Genomic DNA, 24,840 nt, shown 5'->3' with positions numbered 1-24,840 from the left:
CTTGACGATGCCGCAGCCCCTTTCTGAACAACCACTGTAGCGAATTATTGCGTTAACTCCGGCGATTATGATTTTTTGGGGAAGGGGGGGGGGGGAGAGGAGGTGGGGGGGGCGGGGGCGTGGTACTCAGTTGAGGGATATAGTCGGTTGGGGAATACTGTGCAGAGAATGTTACGCATTAAAAGTAAATTAACAGTTCTCTTTCGTACAATAGGGAAGTTCAGTGCCCTTTTTCTTAACCTCCCCCCCCCCCCCCCCCCCCTGCGAACTTCAAAACTTCGCAGGGATCTCCAGCCTGCTCGGCTCCCACTTGCATACGCCACTGTTACTTGCAGTGTGTGGGATTGCCTTTTGGGGAGTGCCTGTCGCCCCTGTCAGAGAGACCACTCTGCATAGTCACAGCCAGTCACGGCATTTAGCCACATTGAGCGTTACTTACATTACCGCGTGATTCTTCATCTACGACAACATTGTCGGCGCCTGTAGACTGCAATGAAGAAGCAAAAAGAAAACATTAAACAAGCCGTGGAATTTTCTGAATTTGATTAGCACGATCTCTCGTAACTCTTCTAAGCGCGAGAAGAGGAAGAGGAATCAACTTTTACTGAGCCCAAACGAAATCGGTGGTGCACGCTGGCACCAGACGGGGTGGTTCCCGAAAGGCTCATTCGTTGGGTCTAGCAGATTGTGCGCGAAACTAGAAAGCTTTCAGTCTGGTATCAAGTGTCTTTCCAAGTTTCTGCTCAGGCATCCAAATCCGCTCTGTGCCGCTGCCTGCTTCGGGCTGGCGCCTACTAAAATAACCAGCCCCAGCTCTCATCGTATAGGCCTATAATACAGTCCCAACCCATCCGTATGACAGTGTTGTTTAGAATAATAAATAGGGTACGGCAAATAATATCCACGGCCTGGCAAATAAACTACGTGCTTCCTCTAGCAAAACGCTAGTGATTTCAACGCTGCGTTTCCCTTTTACCGCTAGGGCGACGCAATCTCAAAAATAAAACAAATATTCGGATGCGGGCGTGAGGGATTAACCGCGCGGCTGCTTACTGTTATGTGCACCGACACATGCTTACAAACATATGCTACAGCAAGGGTCATTGGGCGCACTTGATTATCTGGGTGCGTTTTTTTTTTTTTTTTTTTTACCGCGCTAACGCTCCCAAATCAACTCCACCGCGAGTAGCGGCTATTGATATGCCAACTCGTTATGCAGATGCCAGGAAATTCTGCACGAAGCTTCACTGCCATAGCTTAGCGCGTCTATCTTTTTCCCGCTCAAAATTCGTCAGAAAGTGCTTCATTCGCACATCATCCTAAAAAGAAGAGCCATCTCGGCTTTGTATCTTCTATCCTCTAGCACGGCTTTTCGGCGGCGGAAACATTCCAGCTTCCCCAGGCCCCCAGTGTGCGTTTTTCCCTATTTGCTTCGTTTTCCCTATTTCCTATTCATGGAATGATGAAGAAAAAATTTGTTTTTGTCCTTGTCGCCCTCCTTTTATCCTTTCAATCTCCTCTACCGTCTTCATCCACGTCATTCTCTGTACCTCTTGGCCTCCTTCCTCTACGCTCTTCTTCTTTGGCCAGTAATTTACCAACCGACTTCCAGGGCTCAGTAACGTTTACTAGTGAAGAGGCGCAGGAATAACAATAATTCCTGATTCAACAGACAGACAGACAGACAGACAGACAGACAGACAGACAGACAGACAGACAGACAGACAGACAGACAGACAGGCAGACAGACAGACAGACAGACATGCCAACATAGTCTCACATTGGTACCACGTACTGCCTTTAAAAAGTTCGGCGTTATTTCCCGGCCGACATAGGGACTCAGCGGAAAGCCCATCAGTAACATACATGCATGCGGTGCAATGGCGGCCGCGTTTTCGCGGCTTCATTATTCCGCTTCAGCTCATTTTAAAAATTCACCAACCCTTCGGAAAATCGTCCAGCTGTAAAAGCAGCCATATTACGCAATCCCCATCTAAACACTCTGTCGCGACATTTTGAACCACAATTCGCGTTACTTACACTACGAGGGAGTACGATGCTCCCGTATTGGCTTTCGTCTTCTGCTCCTGCCTTGAATGAAAGAGTCAGCAAAAAAAAAAAAAAAACATTAAACAGGTACTTGTATTTTTATTCGTAATTACTTAGATAGATTGTAGCTCATCTAAGGGTAAAAGTATAAATATATATATATATATATATATATATATATATATATATATATATATATATATATATATATATAAAGACAGGTCAGCAGCCTACGACGCCAAAGGAGGCATAGGGGTGTGGTTAGGCTCTTTTCTTTTTTACTACGGTTAATGAAGTGAACATTTTTTTTTTTAAATATACAGAAGAAAGAAAGAAAAACACGCGCCCAGAGTGGGGACCGAACCCACGCCTTTCGATTACATGTCGAATGCCTTACCAATTCGGCTATCTGGGCGACTGTGTTCTCCTTCACTTTCTGGGCTATTTATATTTACTACAACTGTATCTGACACTTGAGGGTGGTAGCCAGCGCCACTCTGACTACACGGGGAGAAGGGGACCTTCTTTTCAACCCCCGGGGCGTGACTCCAACGTCTACAGCCTGTCATGAGCGGGTAACTGGCGGGAAGCCCTCTTATGCTACCTAGGCATCAAGGCTGCCAGAACCGAGACCCTCGCTAGGCTTTCGCAGAATAATATAGTAAGGAAATGAGGGGCTCGTTGAGGAAGTACAGAAAGATAGGTCAGCAGCCTACGACGCCAAAGGAGGCATAGGGGTGTGGTTAGGCTCTTTTCTTTTTTACTACGGTTAATGAAGTGAACATTTTTTTTTTAAATATAGAGAAGAAAGAAAGAAAAACACGCGCCCAGAGTGGGGACCGAACCCACGCCTTTCGATTACATGTCGAATGCCTTACCAATTCGGCTATCTGGGCGACTGTGTTCTCCTTCACTTTCTGGGCTATTTATATTTACTAGAAGTGTATCTGACACTTGAGGGTGGTAGCCAGCGCCACTCTGACTACACGGGGAGAAGGGGACCTTCTTTTCTATATATATATATATATATATATATATATATATATATATATATATATATATATATATATATATATATATATATATATATACATATATATACGAAGGTAATGAACAAATGCAATAGACGCAACATGCCATCGAGACATCGGGGTATGTGCCTCACCAGCATAGCCCATACAGGATTATGCCCAATCCACACACGGGGATATGCTCCAAAGAGGTGTCAGGGAAGACGATGAACCCCAGGACGTGCATGCACCAGAAACGCGCTTGGTGATCGCAACGCTCAGACCTGTGTTATCCATCGGCTTCGCTCGTGCAATTAAACAGCCTCAACCGGCTACCGGCGTGTCGGTAGACAATATATATATATATATATATATATATATATATATATATCAGGAAATATAATCATCATTTGATAAGAAAAAAAATCCCCGTCTCGTATCGCGCGCTTTTTAGGGTGTTCCCATATGCGCCCGAGCTGTTTGATCTTAGCTTTACAGAAGCAACCTGCCCTTTCTATCATTTGAATCTACCATAAATACAGTCCCACCTGCCTATCACCCTGCTGTTTAGAACGACACCTAGGATAGAACAACGAACAATCGTGATTCGCCAAGTTTAATGAGCTGTTTATGCTACGATAACAGAGCTAGTCTCAAGACTGTGTTTTAAAGCAAAACTTTTTAGCTCTACCAGCCCGCGGTTCCTTCGTGGCGGGCGTGACAAGGAATTTCCAACGTGGCTGGAGAGGGGGAGGGCGGTTTTCATTCACGGAACAGAGCGTAGATGGCGCAGGGAATGGGCACTATTACCCAGCTCACACGTGCGGGTGCGTCGGTGGTACAGCTTTGTTGTCTGTTTCAGCGACGGTTGTTTTTGGCCTGTTTTGTCGCAGCATCGTGTCCATTGCGCGGTTTCTTCGCACGGCTTGATTAAATTGTTCGATAGCACCTCCAGGGCAACAAAGGCACGATGGAATTAAGTGGTCGTATGGCAAAGATACGTGAAGGATTGGTCTGCAGGGCGGGAAAACAAAATGTAGAGACCTAATACAGACATACATGTAGCCGCTAGAGAAACGCTACCTTTTGCGCACTGCTTGTCACGAATGGGACTCCGTTTAGTAAATTGGTGAATACCAATTCGGTTGTGTTCTAAGAGGTGGTACAAAATGCGAAAGGAGCAACTGGATCAGATAAATAGCAATTATAAAAGTTCCCTCAGCTTTCTCGCAATTCTCGAACTTAGTAAGCAAACTAGTTTTAATCGGCATAAATGGGAGTCCCTAAGCTCACATGCCGAATTGTTTCGGTATCTGCGCCTGTGTCGCGCGGTGGTGCATGTAGTAGCCCCGAGCTAGCACATCAGGATGGCTAGGTTCTGCTGTCTCAGTTCTCGAAAGACGTTCCTCTCCGTTTTCTTTCTGCTGACGCACGGCAGGGCTACAGCGGCGGCGTCCGCCGCTCTAGCCTGGCCGTGGCCGACGCTGCCGCGTTCGGGACGCTGTTGCGTTCGGGACGCCGCCCCCGCGAATTCCAGGTAACGGCTGGCAGAATCTCTGGTTTCACTCTTGGTAGAGCCACGGGAGTGAAGTCAAGTGACGTTGCTTGGGCAATTGTCTTGGTTGTCGTTTAAAGCTTTGCTTTCCAACCACCTTCGCAGCGTGGATTGGAGCCATTTTTTTCCCTTACTGGTTACTGCAAGGATATTTCAAAACAAACAAAAACATTTCGAGGCAAGCATGAAGGATTCATCGCGCGGTTTCGGGCTCCTTCTGTGTGACGCATACCCTGTGCAGTGAAATGCTGTCATTTTCGAACACCAGTTGTTTATGAAAGTGAACCTTGGCATGTCGTCGCTATTTAACCGCAGGAGTATACGAGGAAACTCTGCTGCTCACTTGCCGCATCGAAATTCCTCATACTTTCAATTCTTGCAATGTTACAAAAACAAAAATTTACCATCTGCAGGTGGTGAAAGAACTGGACCAGTTCAGCGGAAAAACTAGATTCGAGAGAGCCCCTATTTACGCTTCTACTAACCCGCTAGCTTGCTTGAGCAGGTCATGATCGCAATGAAGTTCGTCTAGAAACGCCAGGCACTGAAAGTTCTGGCCGAGAATGGTGTGCGCAAATTTTCAAGCTCGTAAAGTTGTGCTCAAGTTGGGAATGATTAATGCCCCATGGGTTTAAACAGTCCAGAACGTTCTTTAGAAATTAGTCAACTACTCGCATGCCTATCTGAAGCGTCGACGTAAGGATAAGTTCATGTACAGAAAAGACTGTACCCATATAGTCTGTAGGCAACAAAATGCTGAAATTAACGCGAAGACTGCCAACGGTAAAGATGCAACAACTGCCCGCTCGTCCCTACCTGCCAATTGCTAATCACCTTCCGTATGAAGTTGAGGCTGAGGCCCCGCCATATGTTTTCTGTTCCAACGTAGGCAGCGAGCAAGCTCAGTGGTTTTTTTTTTTTTTTTTTTTGCAAATTCCCGAGCGCGGCACCCAAAATTGGGAGGGCCGGGGCTGCATCACAACCCCTCCCCCCTTCCCTTAATCCGGCAGTAGTACAGAGTTCTGCACTCCCCAGCGATACGACGGCGGTCGTAAGTTTCAGACTTCATGATTCCAGTTCAGTCGAGTAAAACATTTACCTACCCTTCAGAAGCTACTTCTGTTTTAAAAGTAGAAATATTACGCAAACCCCGTTTAAACACCTCGTCGCGACATTTAAACCACATTAGGCAATACTTACAGGTGTTATAGTTCCGTAAACGCCTTCGTCTGGTAGCTGGAATGAAAGAGTCAGCAAAAAGACAGCGTTAAACGGGCCCTCTGAGTTGGGCTGGTAATTAGTGTAATATCGTGTAGCTCGCCTATATGTGAAAGCATCCCGAGGTACTTTTAGCAATTTATGAGTGAATCTGAAAAAATGGCCGCGTATCTGCTCCTTTCGTTGCAAATGTCGACGAAAGACGATAGTCGACTGGCGCCCCTTCTCTTTCCCGCTCACCTCCCATGCTGTTCCTCTCCCGTCTCGTTCCTTCCAAGATAACTAGCTAGAGGTTTGCTCAAGCCAATTTAAATTTGCCGCGTTTCCCTGCTTCAAGTTGGGTGCCTCGATGCCAGCGCTGCCGTACGGCGGAGGCGGGCGTGAATCAAGGCACCCTACTACAACGTTGATAAAACCACGTTGCTTAACTCCACGAACGTTGCAAGCGGAACGTGCAACCTATCTAGTGAAACCTTTCGTTGCTGTTGCCGTTTGATTTCTTAAACGCCGCCAGAAGCTATAGTAGCGCGGAAAACAGCAGGCGACGGTTTTCTGCAGTTGATGCAGTATTTCATTTGCTGTCGCAAAAACCAAGCATCCGTTAACTCTTTACAAAGGAACGCTGCAAATATCACGCAGGTATTGGTTTTCTGCCTTATATTTGCGTAATGTCTTGCTCTTTTAGACCGGAATTGAACGTTTACATTCGGCTGTGGGTATGTAATGCTATTGCGCAGCTTCTGTTTCGCTTTGGCCGGGTGGCTCAATCGAGACATGTACACATACAGACAGACCGAAATTTCTACGTTTAAGTAGTCCAATAAAGGCTATCGTCTTTAAAAATGGCAGCGTATATGTGCTCGCTTCGCTGCAAATGTCGTAGAAAGACGGTAGTCTTCTGCCACCCCTGTCACGTGACTGGCTCTCTTCTCTTTCCCACCCCCCTCTGCCGCTCTTCCCCTGCCGTTTCGTTCGTCCCGCGATAAACACGGTGGAGGTACGCTCAAGTCAATTCAATTTTCCCGCGTTCCACTGCTCACGCGATAGCTATCGGAACCTTTCGTTACTGCTGGACTTGGAGTGATGCCGCGGGGTATAATCTCGGGCGCGAGCACTTTTTGTATTTTTGGGTCGAAACACTGTTGTCAACGCGTATTTTTGTATTTTCTTTTGCAAATGTAAAGCGCACATCTGTTATCAGTTAGAATAACTCTGCCTAGTACGAATTGTGTATCGACCTCTTGCCTCAAATATTCAGCACGTTTTCTTTTTGCCTAGCAATGTTGACAGTGAGAAGCGTGACACCAGGGGCGATATTCTCGTGTTTGTCCGTTTTGAAAACGTCCGTTTTGTGTCCGTTTTATTGTGGCGTACTTCCAGTTGTAGTCGGGCTTTGGGTTGAGTTTTGCGCATCTGTCCTTGTGAACAAATTTTAAACGACTAAACCTATTTTAAACTATCTTTTATGCGTTTATTATACCACCAGTGAACTAACAACAAGGCGACGTAAAAATTGTCTGCTCCAAATCGTCCGCTCCGAGAAGCCGCGACTCAACGCAGTAGCCCCGCTGTCACATCCGGGTGTTCGCTTTTAGCCTATCAGGGTTGGCTCAAAACGGACACTTTCGAACGGACACAAAACGGACAAAACACGAGAATACCGCCTCAAATGTATACATTTGACAAGGCTTTGTCTCTATATAAACATCTCGTTTAAAAATTCCCCATTCTGTTGGCCGGGCGGGAGGCTGAATCGAGAGAGGCAGACAGAGACAGGTAGACATGCAGACAGACCAAATTTTTTCGGGCTTAGGTGGCTCAATAAAAAAAAACTATCGTCTTTAAAATGTTCATCGTCCTGTATCCCGCTATTTTTGAAGTTTTCGTGTGTACATTCGAGTCATTTGTGCTTAGATTTATAGAAGCAACCAGCTCTTAATATCATTTAATCTACCGTAAATTGACGACTGGCTAAGTAGCAGGTCGTATTGCAGTCATTTCTGGTAGTTTTCGGAGAGCTAAAAAGTCAGGATTCAGTTTTTTTATCAACTGCGGATAGTTACAATCGATTGACGTATACTGGGAAATTCAGTTAATAGTAATACCATATTAACATTAATACCATAAGACGTCGTGCTGGTGAGCCCAAGGACGCGGGTTCGATTCCCGGCCGTGGTGGCCGCTTTTCTGACGGATGCTAAAAGCAAAAACGCCTATGTGTCGAGATTTCGACTCACGTTAAAGATCCCCAGGTGGTCAAGATTAATCCGGAGCCCTCCCCTATACGGTGCATCTTGTAGCCCTGGTGTAACTTCGGTGCTTTAAACCGAACAATCAGCGATAACACATTTAGTAAAACATCGTTTCTTTATAATAATGAACTTGATGTATTTTATAGCGTTTCTACTCGTTTAAAAGCTGTTTTTCAAGAATTCAGTTGTGCTACATCCTGACATAAATAATCGCTTCATCTGCATAGCTTCAAAATAATTGCTTCATCTACATACCTCGGCTGCATAACCGCAGAAAAGTCTCCATTCACTTTTCTCTTTCTTGGAGCATAAAACACTTAAAATTTTGGTAACAAAACATAAAAATTTTCATACTTACGTTCCTCGCCCTAACTGTCGTTTGGCCACTAAAAACTGCGACAGCTGAAAAATGAACAAAGAGGTGTCAATAAATGTCTTCAAATATTTCAACACTATAATGTCGCGGAAGTAATGGTGATATTAAAGAATTACTTAATGGTAAAGTGGGCTACAGCTTGCAAGTTTTTCCTCGGCAAATTAATTCATTCATTTTCAAGGAGAAAATCTGTGCTCCTCTGGAGGATGCGCAACAGCAACACACCGGGTCTTCATACTGGTTAAAACATAAAGTATTGCTTGAAAGCCAGTGACTAATTTATTCGCGGCGCAGAATCAGAGTGTTGAGTAAGATGGGGATACGTCGCAAATTAGAACAAAATAAAACTGTTTTTGATTCCTCTGTCATAGGAATCAGTCAAACACGAAAGTGAAATGTGCAGCGAAATCTGCAGCTGAGCCTGATTTGTGGGTTAGCGGCTTTCTTGTGGGTGTGCTTGGCGAGCGACGTCCTGCTGGCGGGTCGTTTCGGCAAATGTGTACTGGTGTCATCTTCGTGACGGATATGACGTCAGTGAAATCGTGGGGTGTCGCGGCAGAAAACACTTTCGTGTTCAAATATAAAACCCGAAAACAAACAACTCTAAGCATAACGTACTCTTCGGTTCTAAAGGTTGCTTCCCCGCAAGAGGACCCTGTGTGCAGGGTTGCACCCTTTACAACCCGCTTGCTTGGTTGTACAGGCGTCACTTCCGTGGCGGATATGACGTCAGCGAAATCTTCGTGTATCCGGGAATAAAACACTTTCGTGTTACAAAAAGGCATTCCCACAACACGTCGAGGGTCATGTCATAACATGAAAAAGACTCCTCAAAATTCTATACCAGTGATCCCAATGCACGACTGATGCGGTCGCGGTTTTTTTTCATGGTCATAGGCGACCAAGTGCACTGCTGCGGCAAGCACCCCATGGCTTTCTTCCTCATAAGAAATGTCGCTTAACTATTAGCCGTGAAGCTATTCACCTCTAGACCATGTGTGCATCGCGCGCATGCGTTTTCGGGGGGTAACCCGCACCAAAAATATCGAACAGAACTCTCCCGTGTACAAAAAAGAAAAAAAACCATTGGCCCTTCTACTCTCTAAAGAAAGACAACCAGCGGAGCTGTAACGTGTTGTTAGAAATGACGGAATTGTTTCTATGTGTGTGTCTAAAAGAATGGGCGTGCCGGAGGCGGGAAGCCACTAAGGCAGATCGTGCCTTGCCCGAAGCAGCAACTACTGCATCTACAACTGCACCACAGGCACCAGAATAGGGAGTTCTAGCATATCGTTACCATGCTTACGTTAAAGTTTACCGGGCTGCCGGTAGCCGGAGTTTTCGTTCATCGCTGAAAATGGTAGGACGCGTTTTAGCACACCGTTTGCGGTTTGCGTATTCCGGCTTACCGGCTGCCCCGAAGCGGGTATCATCTAACGAAATAGTCAGTATCATCATCACCATCAGCCCGTCTGCGCCCACTGCAGGGTAAAGGCCTCTCCCATTAATCGCCAATTACCCCGGTCATGTGCTAACTGCGACCAATTTATCCCCGCAAACTTCTTGATCTCATCTGCCCATCCAACTTTCTCCCGCCTCCTGTTACGCTTGCCTTCTCTAGCGATCCACTCTGTTACCCTTAATGACCAACGGTTATTTTGCCTCCGCATTACATGTCCTGACCAGACCCATTCCTTCTTAATTACTACTAATATGTCCTTAACACGCGTTTGTTCCCTGACCCACTCCGCTCTCTTCTTGTCCCTTAATGTTACACCTATCATCTTCCGCTCCATTGCTCACTGAGTTGTCCTCAATTTAAGTTGAACCCTCCTAGTGAGCCGTTTCTTCCCCGTAGGTGAGTACCGGTAAGATGCAGCTGTCATACACTTCCTTCTTCAGCGACAATGGTGGGCTGCCATTCATTACCTGAGAATGCCTGCCGCATGCACTCCCCCCCCCCCCCCCCCCATTCTTATCCTTCTATATATCTCTGCCTCATGGTTGGGATCCGGGGTCACAACTTCGCCTAAGTAGATATATTCGCTTACAACTTCCACTGCCTCGCCACCTATTTCAAACCGCTGTGCTCTCCCGAGGCTTTTGAGCATTATACTTTAGTTTTCTGCGCATTCATTTTCAGGCCCACGATACTACTCTAGCTTGTCCGGTGCGGTAATCATGATTTGCGTCACCCCAATTTGCAAGAAGAGCAGTAAAATATTTATAAGGGAGGGCGTCAGAAAAGGAGACACAATCTCCCCAATGTTATTCCCAGCATGTTTACAATTATTAAAAACATTGGATTGGAACAGGTGGCCATAAGGGTTAATGGAGAATACCTCAGTAACCTCAGATTTGCTGACAACGCTGCCTTGCTAAGTAACTCGAGGAACGAAATAGTATCAAAACTGTAATCGAGACGCGAGGGTACACTTCGTCTGCTCAGCAAGCTCGGTCGCGACGGTAACACCCGTTCTGGTAAGTTGCCGTGCACGGTAACTTCTCGCGCATACGCAGTTTGCTCTTGCAATCACGGTCATTAAAGTTAGAGAGTTATAGCAGAGCAGAAAACCGGTCCAGCTACGGTACCCGGTAGATTACCGGTGGTACTGCGCGTGCGCAGAGGCAGAAAAACTGGTTGTAAGCAGGCGAAGTTGTACCAGGAACCGGTTCCGGAAAACAGAACGGAGAACCGGGACCGGTTCTCTGCTCTGCTATAGCTTTTATAGCAGAATGGAGAACCAGTCCCGCTACGGTACCCGATAGGCGACCGGCACTACTGCACGTGCGCAGAGGTGAAAAGACTGGTTGTGCGTATGCGCACGTGTACCGTTTACCATACCGGGACCGCTTCTCTGCTCTGCTATAACCATCTCATAGACAGGTATAGTAGAGCGGAGAACCGGTTCCGGTATGGTAGGCGAACGGTGCTACTGCGCGTGCGCAGTCAGAAAACTGGTTGTCCGCATGCGCAGACGTACCGGATACTGCTGCGGGACTGGTCCTCCGCTCTGCTATAAGTCTGTAAAGACGCTGTTCGCCGTTACCGGAGTGAGCACGCAAAGTGCGGATTGAAGCCGAAGTTTGTCGAGCGATTGCTTGCTTTCTGCGCGGAGAGGGCGCTGTCAACGCGCACATTTTGTGATTGCAAGCGCCGTTACTCTTTCTTGGTATCCTCCTCACCGCACCCCCTTTCCTTCGTAACTAACGAGTGATTAGACACTTTCACTTTAAAAGCAAAGCTATACTAACCTGGTCGAGCGGTTTCGCCGTAGCGGTAAATTTGACCTTCATTTGACCGCAGCTGCGTCGTACCCTTGGCAACGCATTACGTGACTCGCCGGGACGAGCCCGCGTTCGCCGCTTCCGCCGCCGCTGCCAGTTTGGCGCATGCGCTCTCTGCAGCTAGGTAGCCGCCTCACCCGGTGACGCGCCGCGTGGAAGCGAGCTTGGCAATTGGTACGAGCGAGTTCGGGGTGTCTTCTGTGAGCGTTGCTCGGGAGCTGGAGGCTTTGAACCGCCGTCGGTAAGCGGCCGGCGTCTGTACCACCCCGCAGATATCGCCCGGCGAGCCCTTCGGCTCGTAAAACGCCAGAACAGGGACCACAACCGTAGACAAAGGCACACTTTGGACGAATAGTGTAATAATTACACCTAAATGAAAGGTAAACCAAGTGAAACCATGACAACCAGGCAAAGGAAGAAGGGTTACTATCCTAACGACACATGCAATGTTGGCATGAGGACACACGTTATAACCCCAATCTCGCCTTTTTAAGGGGAAAGTAGTCAGACTGCTAAAACAAGGAGAAAATACCGAATACAGCTCATACTCTACAAAAACTTCTGCACATGACCCGAGTCCAAGAAGTCGGCGAAGGCTCGCACGTTTAAGTCGCCTTAAAGGAGCCATGAAGACAAAATACAAGTTGGGTTTATTAGAAAGACTGCTTAGTCCCGATAACAATGATACCAATATCATCGCAATCTTCGAACAAATAACGGAGATATTGAAGAAAACGTGTGAAGCGGTCGCGACCCCCTAGCCAATTTCCCGCAACTTTTCTATGACGTCACGGAACCTTGTTTGTGCGATTAGCGGCCGCCTAACTGACCTGTCGCGACGACACATGACTGGACGTCTGTAATGGGGCCTCTGGTTCCATTTGACCGCATCACTTGAATGCTAATGTGCAGTTAACGCACTGAAAATTATGTTTTATTGTTGGCCCGTATGACGTCATTCTTGCTCATAACACGTCACTGTGGCGCAAAATTTGAAAGTTTTCAAATACTTCTTGCTTTTTTTCTTCGTTAAAAAAACATCTTTTGTGGCTGTAATGGAGCTGAGTGAGATACTGAATCCTAGTTCTTTCAAATAAAACGAGGTTGTATTTTCTCTTCATGGCTCCTTTAATGCTTTACACAGACAAGCCAACAAACACATGCCGTGCACGCGTGATAGACCGACACCTGAGTCACTGGGAGAATCAGGGGTAGTGCGGACCTCTTGCCAGCTAGCATACGCGGGAGGAGACATCCCACACCATGGGGCAGGTTCACGCCGGGCAGGGGTCTGAAGCAAATACCCTTCACACACAGGTTGGGCAGCAGCTGAAGGAGAGGGAGGAGGCCGTTGGAGTTTAGCAGCGGTTACATTGTGCAGGCTAGCGCCACTAAATAAGCTTTTATTTAGTGACGCTACAGGAAACTATGCCATTGGAGGCAAATAGAGGATGCACCCCAGTAAGGGTCCCGGAGAATCCAAGTTGGTAGGCATTGCCGCTCTATGCTTGCCACCATTGCACTGCAGGCGGGGGAAGGGGGGGGGGGGTCGGTTTCCAGTAGTAGCGACGTTGAAATTATCAGACAGCGTAAGCTTGTGCTTGAGCGGGGACGTGTGCTGTGTCGGCAGACGCTGACAAAAACAGGACTGAAAAGCTAGCCGTGGGATTATGCTGCAGACGGGTAGTGAAAAAATGTCCCCGTATTCTGCATGCTCCGCTGCGAATTACGAACGACCTTGAAAGTTGAAAGATGATTGCGTTTATTCGGCCCTTCCCCATCTAATAATTCTACAATTCCCGCTTCCATACCTTCCGCTCTCCGCCTTTTTGTTTTGTTTTTTTTGCACCCCGTTTCACACTCTCGTTCCCCCTTGCGCTTCTCTGCTTTCCGCCTGTCCCTACTCACAACACCGCCTCCGTGCCCGTCTTCTGGCCTCCTTTCGACAACCTTCTAGCAATACTCCATTTACTCCTCCCAATATGCCCCCTTCCTTCTTCTTATTCCCTCCACTTTCCTTCACAGCCTTGTCCTTCCATCTCGCCTCCCAGCTCTGCTCTTATCCTCTCCTTCTCCCCTCCCCTCCTCTAATTCGCCTTCCCCCTTCCTCATGTCCCCTTGCCTTCTCCCTTCCTCCCTGCTCGCCCATTTCTTCCCATCCACATATCCTCCCCATCTTCGCCTCCTCTAGCTCCTCTGACCATTGGCTATTCTCATTCGTGTCACTCCTAGTCTTCCCTTTATATCCACCCACTCCAATCATACTTCTCCCCTGCTACTCGGTCATATCCTTCCACTGCTCCCGTCCCTCTTGCTTAGCTGTTACACGCTTTTTCACCCTCCTCTCCAACCTCTATCTCCCCCCTTTATCGCGCATTTCATCCTCTTCTTCGTCCCAGTACACTCTCGTTCACCCTTCCACTTTCTCTCTCCCTCCTCTTTCTCCTCATTTTCTCCCCCAGCTCTTTCCTCTTCAACGGGGCCACATGACCCACTGGTGCCGTTGGCGTGGGTCATTACCACTAAAGCAATGGCTGGCATTCGTCATGTTTGACTGCGCTAATTATTTACGCGTGACGAGGAACACTGTGGGACACAAGTGCATTGATTCGTCATTCGCTAATTTAGGTGACGGACAGACGAGCAGGTCAAAAGTTTTGAGTTTAGGTAGGTGAGGAAAAGCTTTGGTCGTAAAATGAACAAACAGTAAAACAGCTGTCGCCGCCAGAAATCGCAGGGCAAATTTGCAACAGGGGGCTCAACGCACTCTCGGGGCTAACGCACAATTAACACTGGTACAGCGAAAAACAGGGCAAAGCAGAAAATACCGGCCCAATGAGACCACTCTCCCCGTTTCGCAACGATGTTCAAACCAAAACTGCCACCTTTTGCTTCACCAGCAATGTAGTTGAAAGGCTGTAAGGAAGGTCAAGAAGCCTTTAAAACGTGCTGTAGGTATACACGTACTGCTTCTTAGTGAACAACTGGGGTTGCAGGTTTCTCCGCTTCGTTTCCCCGTTTCGTTTCCCCGTTTCGATTTTACGTTTCCCCGTTTCGTTTCCCCGTTTCGATTTTACGTTTCCCCGTTTCGTTTCCCTCTTTCGATTTCACTTTTCGCCATTTCCCCGTTTCGTTTCTCTGTTTCGATTTCACGTTTCCCCGTTTCACTTCCCCGTTTCGATTTCACGTTTCATTTCCCTGTTTTGATTTCACGTTTCCCCGATTCCCCATTTCTTATCCCCGTTCCGCTTCCCCGTTTCGTTTCCCTGTTTCGGTTTCACGTTTCCCCGTTTCGTTTCCCCGTTTCGCTCTCCTCGGTGACTGTAGAGGTTCCTCACTGTTGCCTCTCGTCGCGTGGCGAATAGTTTAAAACCAGCGACATTCACTGGACCACCAAGTTTTTAGCACCGTCTGATAGTCCTGGTCTTTCGATTTTCAGTATATTCGGGGCCAGAATAAAATATTTTGAAGTATGGCAACTAGAAATTCTTAACAGCGAAGCTGTTGAGCAAATCGTTTGTGTATGGTGTTCGCAATTAAAAATACCAAGAAAACGTCGAGCGCTCGTGCACGCGTCCCTCGAGCGCACGTTCGTAAAGCTAAGCATACCCACTTAGGGAGATTGGCCAATATCACCCCCTCCCTCCCACACACACACAAAAACTCGTTCTCGGACTCCCAATTCAAGAAAATGGGCCTAACACCGAAATTATCCGAACCCTCGAAAACACAGCCGACCAGATTGGCAGACTTATCGCCCGCATAGCCAACCGCAACCACGGCCTCAGAGAAGCCAACCTCCTTCGCTTGGTGCACGCATTCATTACCAGTCTCATTCCATACACCACCCCCTTTCTGAAGTTTACCCAGACTGAAATTGGACGCCTCCAATGGATCATCCGCAAGGCGGTCAAACTGGCCATGGGTCTCCCCCGCCGTCACACCTCTACTGACAAGCTTCTTAACACCGGGACATACAATACCTTCGAGGAGTGGTGTTTGTTGGCCAACTCCACCGTCTGGCCTCTACCCCGACGGGTCGCTCCATCTAAGCAAACTGGGCATCTCCTTTGCTACGCAGAACGGAGATAAGGTCACGTGACTCTCTCCGATCACGTTACAGAGGGTGGCCCCCATTCCACGGAACGTGAACCCTGCCTTCCATCCAAAACGCCACCTTGCCCGGGCCAAGGCCTTACACGAGGCCCATGCTTCGCACCCCACTAGCCCCACTACCCTGTAAGCCGACGCAGCGGAATATCCCGACCGTGAAGCCTGCGTCGCCGTAGTGGTCAACTCCCGAGGAGAGACTGTTGCTTCGTGCTCCGTCTCCGCGCCTCACCCTGAAGTTGGTGAAGAAGTCGCCATTGCCCTTGCCCTTACAGCTACCCCGGCCACCGCAATAATCTCCTACTCGCAGACTGCTCTTCGGAACTTTGCGACTGGTCGTGTATCCCCCGTCACCGCACGCATACTGCAGTCAGCAACGAATCCGCCCGCACATTGCCCACGGCTGATATGGACACCACCCCATTCATCCCTTCCGGGTAACAAGCTGGCTAACGAGGTAGCCCGAGATTTCTGCTGCCGGGATGCCTCGGATGCTGCCTCTCCACTTCGGGCGGGAGGGAGGGGTCGCCTAGCTACGCATCGGGACATTACGCAGCAAATACCGCCTTAGACTCACTTCCCCGGCCCCGTTCCCACTTTAAAACGCAGGCAGTCTGTTCAGTGGCGTCGACTGCAGACGAACACCTTCCCGCATCCCGCTTTGTGCCACTTCCATTTCCCCACGCGATACGGCCACACGTGCACATGGTGCGGCGCACCTTTCGCTTCCCTCCCCCTCATAATGGGCGAGTGCCCCTCCAACCCCCCCCCCCCCCCCTCCATCTTACTCTATCCCTGCCCCTTACCACACTAGAGCAGTGGGAGGCTACGCAACGCCACCTAGAGGAAATTCTAGATGGCGTTGGGCTACGCTGCTCAGCTCCGACCAGCTCCGACCCACAAGTGCAAGGGTGTGTAATCCAGCTGGCCGAACTCGCTGCTAGGGCCCACGGGCTCCTGGCCGTTGATTAGGGGACTGTAGTGTGCCGGTGCTCCCAACCGGCGCCTCTTTCCATACAACTTTGAATGAATAAAGTTTCTGCCACCACCACTCGGGCGTTAGCCGCGTGCCTCGAGCGCACGTTCGTCAAGCCAAGGCTAACATCGGCCACAAAAAAGCTCCACCGTTCGCCGTATCGTGGCAGCACTTGCTCGAAACGAGAAAAGCACGACATAGCGTACGCCCTCATTCGTTCGTCCTCGTGTCGTCGTGCGCATGCGCTCTGCACCTTAGAAGGGCCGTGACTTGAATACCGAAGCTGCTGTAGGTGATCACTGACTCCACATGGCCCGGCCACGAATAATTCGCACGGCCGAGGAAGAGGCCGCGCTTCGAGAGGCTCGGCGTGCAAAAAAGCATCCGCTAGAGATGATAAGTCACGCTTGCAGAGGGGCGTACGAAAACGTCGACCAAAACGACGAGCTCACTCTGGTTTTGCTCAACATCAGGTCATTGAAATGCCGCGCCGCCGACGTCAACCACGACACCACAACGATACTAAAACTTCGTGTCCATCAATGACCACCTACAACAGCTATAGCATCGCCATTCAAGTCTTGCGCGGAAGTGCAATCTTCCATTACTTTTTTTGCGTGTTTTCGACTGCATAAAATGCCGATTTTTGTATACACTAGCTAGCATAGTCTCGACCAAATTGTTCAGTCAGCCACTACAATAGCACTTTTCAAACGTTGTGTTTTAAACCCCTGAGTTTGAGGTGATAACTGTAAACGACTGTTGACGAGTAGTTATGACCGTTTTCGGCCATCTTAGTGACAGTGCAACTCCTATTTGAAATAAATGTCCCTCAAATATGAAAGTTTCAAGCTGGGTTTGATAACTGTAGATTTTTAAAAAATCCTAGATATGGTTGAAATATGCGCATCCCGGTAGTGACTTTATCATTGACCACCGAATCACCCGAGGCGCTCTGGAAATAAAAGCGACTAAACCTAACTCCTTCCGGTAATGCTACCTCACCCTTCATATCACTTCGAAAACTAATATACAAGGACATGCCAAGTGACACGACAACACAGTACGCCAACCTGTCGAAAGTTAGCCACGTTTTCGAAGTTCAAGCCCCAACGCATTCAACAATGCGCATTAATGCTCGTATTCATTTTATATCACACTCGGAGAACAATCAACATGTATAAAATTAGCACACGCGTGACTTAGTAACAAAAGCAAAGTGTGCGATCTCTGAATACTCACTTGACAGCAACAGCAGAAACCTGACAAACTTTTTCATTGCTGAGGAAAGCATTGCTACCGACGAACCCGAGATCTCTGGCCTTATTAAGATGGCGTGGCACGGGACTGTAATTAATATTTTTCAGAAAAAAACGTATCCCGGATCATGCGCGCTGCGAACAACGGGGCTTATATCCTCGCCAGTACCTCAACTATTGTCTTCATCTGGCCGGAAAGCACAATATCTTAAAAATACGAAAGTGTGAACGTTTCAGGCCTAATATGTGTATCTTTAGGTCGGCAATGAAAAGCCTACTGCGAAATATGTATCTTTTATTAAACTTCGGGGCATTATAAACGTAACCAGCTACTTGTTGTAAAGTCTGTTTACACATAAACGTTCTCTCATTCACGCTTTGTGAGAACGTGTACTCAAAAAAGAGCGTGTGTATTGTCCTAACGTTTCGATTTCGAAATATTAAGTATGGCTAAGTGTTTAGCGAATGCTTTCCGAGTTTCCGTAATAAACGGAAATCAAAGCAGCACCAATAAACGGTACAAAGAAAGACCAACACACGGCGCTGACTAGCACCTTGTGGTTTATTCCGCGAGCTGCGAAAATATACCGAAGGAAGGGAGACGAGGAAGAACCGCGATAAGCAAAACTAAATACTAAATGCAAAGATAAAGGAACCCGTGACAGCGAACACAGGTCCGGATTAACAGTGCTGAGGGCCCGATTAAAAAAGACGAGGGCACCCATGACTCCTCCTCCCTCCTTACCCTCTCGTCATTCTTGAGGCTTCACGATTTTTAGAATTCGCTCCAATGAACACCTGTCGCATTTACTCAAAGAATATCCGGAGTGTTTATGAACATCGCCTGGGTGTCTGCTTTCTTACAGAGCATGTGTAGATATTGTCATCGCAATTGAACTATACCGGGAGACGAAGAGAGATACAGAGAGAGAGAGAGAGAGAGAGAGAGAGAGAGAGAGAGAGAGAGAGAGAGAGAGAGAGAGAGAGAGAGAGAGAGAGAGAGAGAACTGTATTACGCAACAATGTGAGAGTGGTTCCTCAGTCACTCCTCGAGCAGAGCTTCGGGCCGCACTCCAGCGTCTCGGGCTGCCCAGCCACACCCTGATGAACCTGCTTTTCCCGACGGGCCCAAACTCCATCCGCCGGGAAGCATTCAGACTTCTCCTGGCCTTCCTCGAACAGACGAACCTCATACAACGGCTCCCAATGCCTGCCGGCCAGCCTTACGCACTCCTTATCTCTTTCTTTATCTCTCTCCCTCTTTCTCTGTCCCCATTTGTTCTCACCTATCTCCTTTCATTCCCCTTCTCCCCTTCCCCCGGACTGGATTGCATGCTGGCGAACTCCAAACAAGTTCAAGATATCCCCAGTCCACTTCTTTTCCGCTTTCTGTATCAATAAAAGCACTCACTCACCCTGGTTCCTCAGTCCAGGAGCCCATGTGCTGTCCAGGCTGCCGTAGCCCTGGTCACAAGCAGGGGCTGATCCTCAGGTCGACAGCTGGACAGCAGTATCTCCCACTGCTCAAGGGAAGAGGACGGGTTCAGGGGCGGAAGGTGTGAGTTTTTTGTGCAGCAGAATAATATGTGTGTCAGAGTTCCTGGTTCCTGGCAGAATTTACACTTATCAGAGTACTGTGTAGAAAAGAGTAAATGCATACAGATGGGGTTGGGGAAAAGTGCCTCATTGAATTTGTCTGAGCGTGATTTCTTGACTTTTGTCAAAGATGTGTGAGGACTGGGAGAGAGAGAGAAAACACTTTATTGGTGAGACACCGGGTTCAGGTTGGGTGGGTGGCCTCAGCCCAAATGGCCGAAGCGACCTGTAGTTCCCGTTGCGTCAGGGTCCGTTGATCCACGAGGCAAGAGCTACCCAAGGCCTGCTCCCAGTGGGTGGGGGTGGGGAAGGGGGGGTAGGGGTCCGCGGGGCACTCGCATAAGGAGTGGTACAGCGTGTCGAGGTTGCGGCATCTCGGACACTCTGCGGAGAGGAAGAGGTGTGGGTGGGAGTGCTGTAATTGCGTGCGATGGGGGAAGGAGTGGGTTTGTAGAGTGCGCCACATCTGTGCTTCCTCTATCGTAAGTTCGGCGTTGGGTGGGGTAGTGTTCTGCGGGTGAGGCGGTAGTGTTGTGTGATGTCTCGGTATGTGGTGAAGGCGTACCCAGTGACGTCGACTGCTCCACGCGTAAGACCAAGAGGAGTGCTCGCCCGGGGTATTAATGCTCGGGCCTGCTGATTAGTCACCTCGTTGGTTCCCACGCCAGTGTGAGCCGGGGTCCACAGCAACATCACGGGCTGGTCAGGAGGTTTTTTTAGAAGAATTTTTAGTGCCGAGGCTGAGATGTTGCCCTTCTCATAGTTGCGAAGCGCCTGCTGTGAATCCGATAGCACGACGGTCGGTGTTGGCGTCTTGGTTATGGCGAGAGCCAGGGCTGTTTCTTCTGCAGTGGTGGGGTTTGCCGTACAGACGGAGGCTTTGATTGCTGCTTGCGGTTCTGTGGCGGAGGCAATGCCTGCGATTGCGAAGGCTGCTCTGTCGGGGTACCGTGCCGCATCCACATACACGGTGTGTTTGTCTGGTGGATAGTGCTGCGAGTGGTAATGCGCGCGTGCCTCTCTTCTTCCCGCGTGGAAGGTCGGGTGCATGTTTCGTGGGATGGGTTTGACCTTGATTAGGGCCCGTATGTGTCTTGGTATCCTGGCCGCAGCGGAGTCGGTGTTAGGCGGTTCTATTTGGATCCGCTGCAGTATGTACCTTCCCGTCGTGGTCTGCGCCAGCCTGTTATCTGTGTCGTGCGATGGGCATCGATTATCTCGTCTACGGTGTTGTGGATGCCCAGTTTTGCAAGTCTGGTTGTTGGAGCGGAGTGCGGAATGTGGACTGGGAAAGGTCTGTCTCGTGGTTCGGTGGTATTGGGTGATTTCTTGGCAGGTGAATACAGGGGCGGAAACAGCCCCGGTCTCAGCGGCTCGGTGAGCGAGGTCTCGAGCCTGTCGATGAGCGAAATTGGTAGACATTATGTGGACTCCCGCCCACTCAGCATTGACGGGAGGCGAAGAGACATAAGCAGCATTTAGACTGGACGGGCTAGTTTATTCGTACTGAAAGAATGGTAAACCGGTGAGAAGTTAAGACGAAAGGAAGAAATGCATAAGACACTTAGAAGTGCAGTCTAAAGTCGTATGTGTTTCTTCCATTTTTCTTAACCTTTAGCGCACTTTACCCTATTTCAATAGACAACATCGTCCCTCAAAAATCAGGAAGTGCATCCGTGAAAAATTTCTTCGTCTATCTGCTTCACTAATTCGGCAGCGCACGCTTTGGTTGCCTGCGTGTGAAAGCTGCCATAGTAGACAGGTGGGCTTTTTTCAGAAACTTCTCGTACATCCACATAGTAAATACGCTACCAATCGTCTTGCTATTTTTGTGATTTCATCCAGCAACAGCAATTTAAGCTTTCTTAAGACAGCGTTCCCATAAAAACAGTGATATTATATGTATATTGTAGTATATGCCGACTGAGCACAACAAACAATTTAAATTTAAACAATTTTATTCAAATGTTTTCATCTTGCGGTGAGCTAAATATTTTAGAAAAAGTGGCGCCTATAGAAAACGAGATCAATACCGAACTTTCACGAAAATGTTTTTAATAACGCTCTCGAATGAACAATCCCACATAATTTCATTTATATAATCTCTGTTTCAATCAGGGGAAATCAGCGGGAAGCTCAAACTTTGTCGAACCAAATCACAATGTCTACCATTTTTTTCAGCCCTCGGGGAGGGCCCCTAAGGCCTGGGATCCCGGTTAATTTGAACCCTTTGAACTATGGATAATCCGCTCCTGCGAATACGCAGTGATAATTACCGATACCACATATAACTATCAAACCCCTGGCAGGGATACCAAGGGGGTTGGCGAGTCAAAATCAGCGGCAGACAGTACAGCTTTGTCTTCAAGAATCAAGAAGGAAAAATCGGGTCTTATCTTTTCGTCTTGAAATTGTTGTTCAAACGAGAAAAAGATTAACGACGTTTCTGTAAGAGGCCCTAGAGCCACTAAATAAGCTACAGTTAAACCTAATCTAGTGGCTATAAGAGGCCCCTAGCAGAACTATTTGTAGAGGGCTGCCTGCTTTTCCAGTTTCCTGTGCTGCGAGCCTCGACTGACGGCGCCTCCAAAACACGGCGGATTCGAAGCTTTAGGAGGAAGCGCCAGCTTCGGAAACGGGATGCCCTCCGGTGCTCCAGAATTGACGGCGGAGTTGGTTCGTACCGGTTTCTGAAGACGCGGTGAAATATCCATGGCGTCTAGCAGGGACGCGGTCGCTGTGAGCCACGACATGACGCAGCGAGCGACCAACTGCACTCAAATTTCACCTCGACCAAATTTAGTTTTGATGTGTAGTAAGTACCTCCAAATCAGCTGGGACACGAGTGGCAGCCCCGTGAAACGCCTCTTTAATCAGTCAGAAGAGTTTAAAAAAGCTCCGCCGCAGACCACGCTGCACCTGCCGGGGGATCGCGTAAACAGCCATGACGCGCCTGTGACGCTCCAGCCGACGGGGGCTTCTTCATCTGGCCAGCCACGCAGCTGCAGAACCAGTCGAGCTTTGCTCCGAACACTTCCCCCATTTTCTGCCCCGCGCGCGTGTCAAGATTGCGCGCAGGATGGTCCCAAGCAGCTGACCATCCAGCCGCTCGCTGGACGACTGCAACGTCACTTCAATGACCACGCTCTTTTAAGTGCGATGCACTTCTTAAGCGACCCTGAACCTGCGTCCACCGGCGATGTCCGCATAGCATACCCACGTGGGGGATTGGCCAGGAATCTCCTCGTCTTCCTTGGCAACGGGGGGAGATGGGCGCGCGCTGCCTGGCCGCTGACATGGCACATACCCACGTGGGGGATTGGCCAGGAATCGGGCGTGAGAAGGGCTAATGCACCCGCTTAAAGGAGTACTGACACGAAATTTCAAAGCTGAGATCCGCTCTAGCAATCAAGTACAACGACAACACAAATAGGTGTCTGTGAATAAATGCATCTTTCTTTCTTTGTAGTTGTGTGTGTGTGTGAGATCTCTCTTTCGCGAACATTACCGAACCGCGCAAATTCAACTCGTGCATTCGCACTTTCACATTCTTCCCCTCGGGGAAATGCGGGGAATTTTTTCAATTTCGGTTTCAAAATCTCCAATTTTTGCTGACCGCTTGCGGCGTCCACGCGCGTATTTCAGCTGTCGTATTTTGCATCTTGCTTTCTTTTTCAGCAGACTGTACGGGTTCGAAATTTTGAGTGCACTCTATAGACGATAGTCTTTCTTGGGCTACTTCAACCCAGAAAATTTTGGTCTGTCTGTGACTCGATTCAGCCGCCCGGCCAAAGTGAAACAAAGTATGCGCAGTAGTCTTATATACTCACAGCGAAATCTAAACGTCTAAGCCCGGTTCATATGTTCATACTCGTCAACATTACTGAACAAGAACAAGTCATTACGCAAATATAAGGCAGAAAATCAATACATGAGAGATATTTGCAGTGTTCCTTTATGAATAAATTCATAGATGCTTGATTTCTGCGAAATGAAATACTTCATCTACTGCAGAAAAAAAATCACACTCTCGCCACTATAGCTTCTGGTGGTATTTTAAGAATTCAAGAATTCAGAGCAAGGCGGTTCTATGAACGTTGAAGTAGGGCGCCTCGATTCACGCGTGTCTCCGCCGTACGGCAGCGCTGGCATGGAGGCACCCGGCCTGGAGCAGTGGAACGAGGTAAATTTAAATTGACTTGAGCAAACCTTTAGTGTGTTTACCTTGGGAGGAGCGCGACGGAAGAGGAGCAGCCTGAGAGGTGAGCAGGAAAGCGAACGGAGACTTTTACTTGGCAAATGTCGGCAAAGACTTTTGTCGACACTGTTTTTTGTCGACATTTGCGACGAAAGGAGCAGATACGCGGCCAATTCTTAAACTTATTTCGGCTTGGTGTGCGTCCATTCGCCTTCTTTCGTCACTGCTTCAGAAGAGTGGTCTCCTGGCCTTTAAAGAGCGTCACACAAGCAAGCTCGGGGGTCATGTCAGCAGGCGACGATATCTTGAGCTGACGAATGAGCTCACTGACCTTGATATCTAGATTATTCACTCAGCTCCATGACCTGTTGCGGAAGCAGATATGCTTTGCGAATATGGTTAAAGGCATCGCCATCGGCTTGCGAAAATGACGACAGGAACATGTTCGCCGAATCGTTACTCTGCGTGTCGTTATTATCGTTAGAAAGCAGCCTGGCATGCTCTTGCCGTTATAGTGAACAACGAAGCTGGTACTACTGCTACTTGGTGGGCAGATATCGACGATCATCTGATGCTGGGCGAGGTGTTCTGCTTGCGTTGTACACGGTTTTATGATATTAGACTCATCGTGGGTGGCATTGACAGCAGTTATCACAGTGCACGCACTTATGTTGGCTGCGTGTTCATAGCGCACGGTGTGCTGAAGCCTGCGCGTCTCTGCCTGAACCGTCGGGAGAGGGACAAAATGGGTGCCTTGCAGTACGATGGGAACACCCATCTCGCTTGACTCACCCAGGTGGTTCAGACGTAGCCCCCGGAAGTCCAATTCATAGCAGTTCGGCCAACCGGGTGGCGTAGCACGCGCGTTCGGAACGAGCTCATTTCTTCGTCGAACAGCTGCGCTACGGTCCTTCAGCTCGTCCTCTGTCAAATTATTTTGTATTGCGGCGTCA

General features: G+C 48.6%; 1 long non-coding RNA gene and 2 other non-coding genes across 3 annotated transcripts; all 3 read right to left on the bottom strand.

The window, feature by feature from the left end:
• Window positions 1-374: 374 nt before the first annotated feature.
• On the bottom strand, window positions 375-18,343 carry LOC144148290 (uncharacterized). The gene is made up of 6 exons (XR_013318006.1): window positions 18,077-18,343; window positions 8,443-8,486; window positions 5,815-5,850; window positions 2,041-2,091; window positions 445-487; window positions 375-388 (listed from the first exon to the last, which is right to left on the bottom strand). It is a non-coding gene; the product is annotated as an uncharacterized LOC144148290 (long non-coding RNA).
• Window positions 2,393-2,464, bottom strand: Trnat-ugu (transfer RNA threonine (anticodon UGU)). The gene has a single exon. It is a non-coding gene; the product is annotated as a tRNA-Thr (tRNA).
• Window positions 2,874-2,945, bottom strand: Trnat-ugu (transfer RNA threonine (anticodon UGU)). Its single transcript has one exon. It is a non-coding gene; the product is annotated as a tRNA-Thr (tRNA).
• Window positions 18,344-24,840: the final 6,497 nt, after the last annotated feature.

The sequence above is a fragment of the Haemaphysalis longicornis genome, unplaced genomic scaffold (genome assembly GCF_048455015.1).
Source record: "Haemaphysalis longicornis isolate Haplotype H1 unplaced genomic scaffold, Haemaphysalis longicornis Haplotype H1 scaffold_8, whole genome shotgun sequence".
NCBI lineage: Eukaryota > Metazoa > Arthropoda > Arachnida > Ixodida > Ixodidae > Haemaphysalis > Haemaphysalis longicornis.
This window is presented reverse-complemented; position numbering and strand designations above follow the sequence as displayed.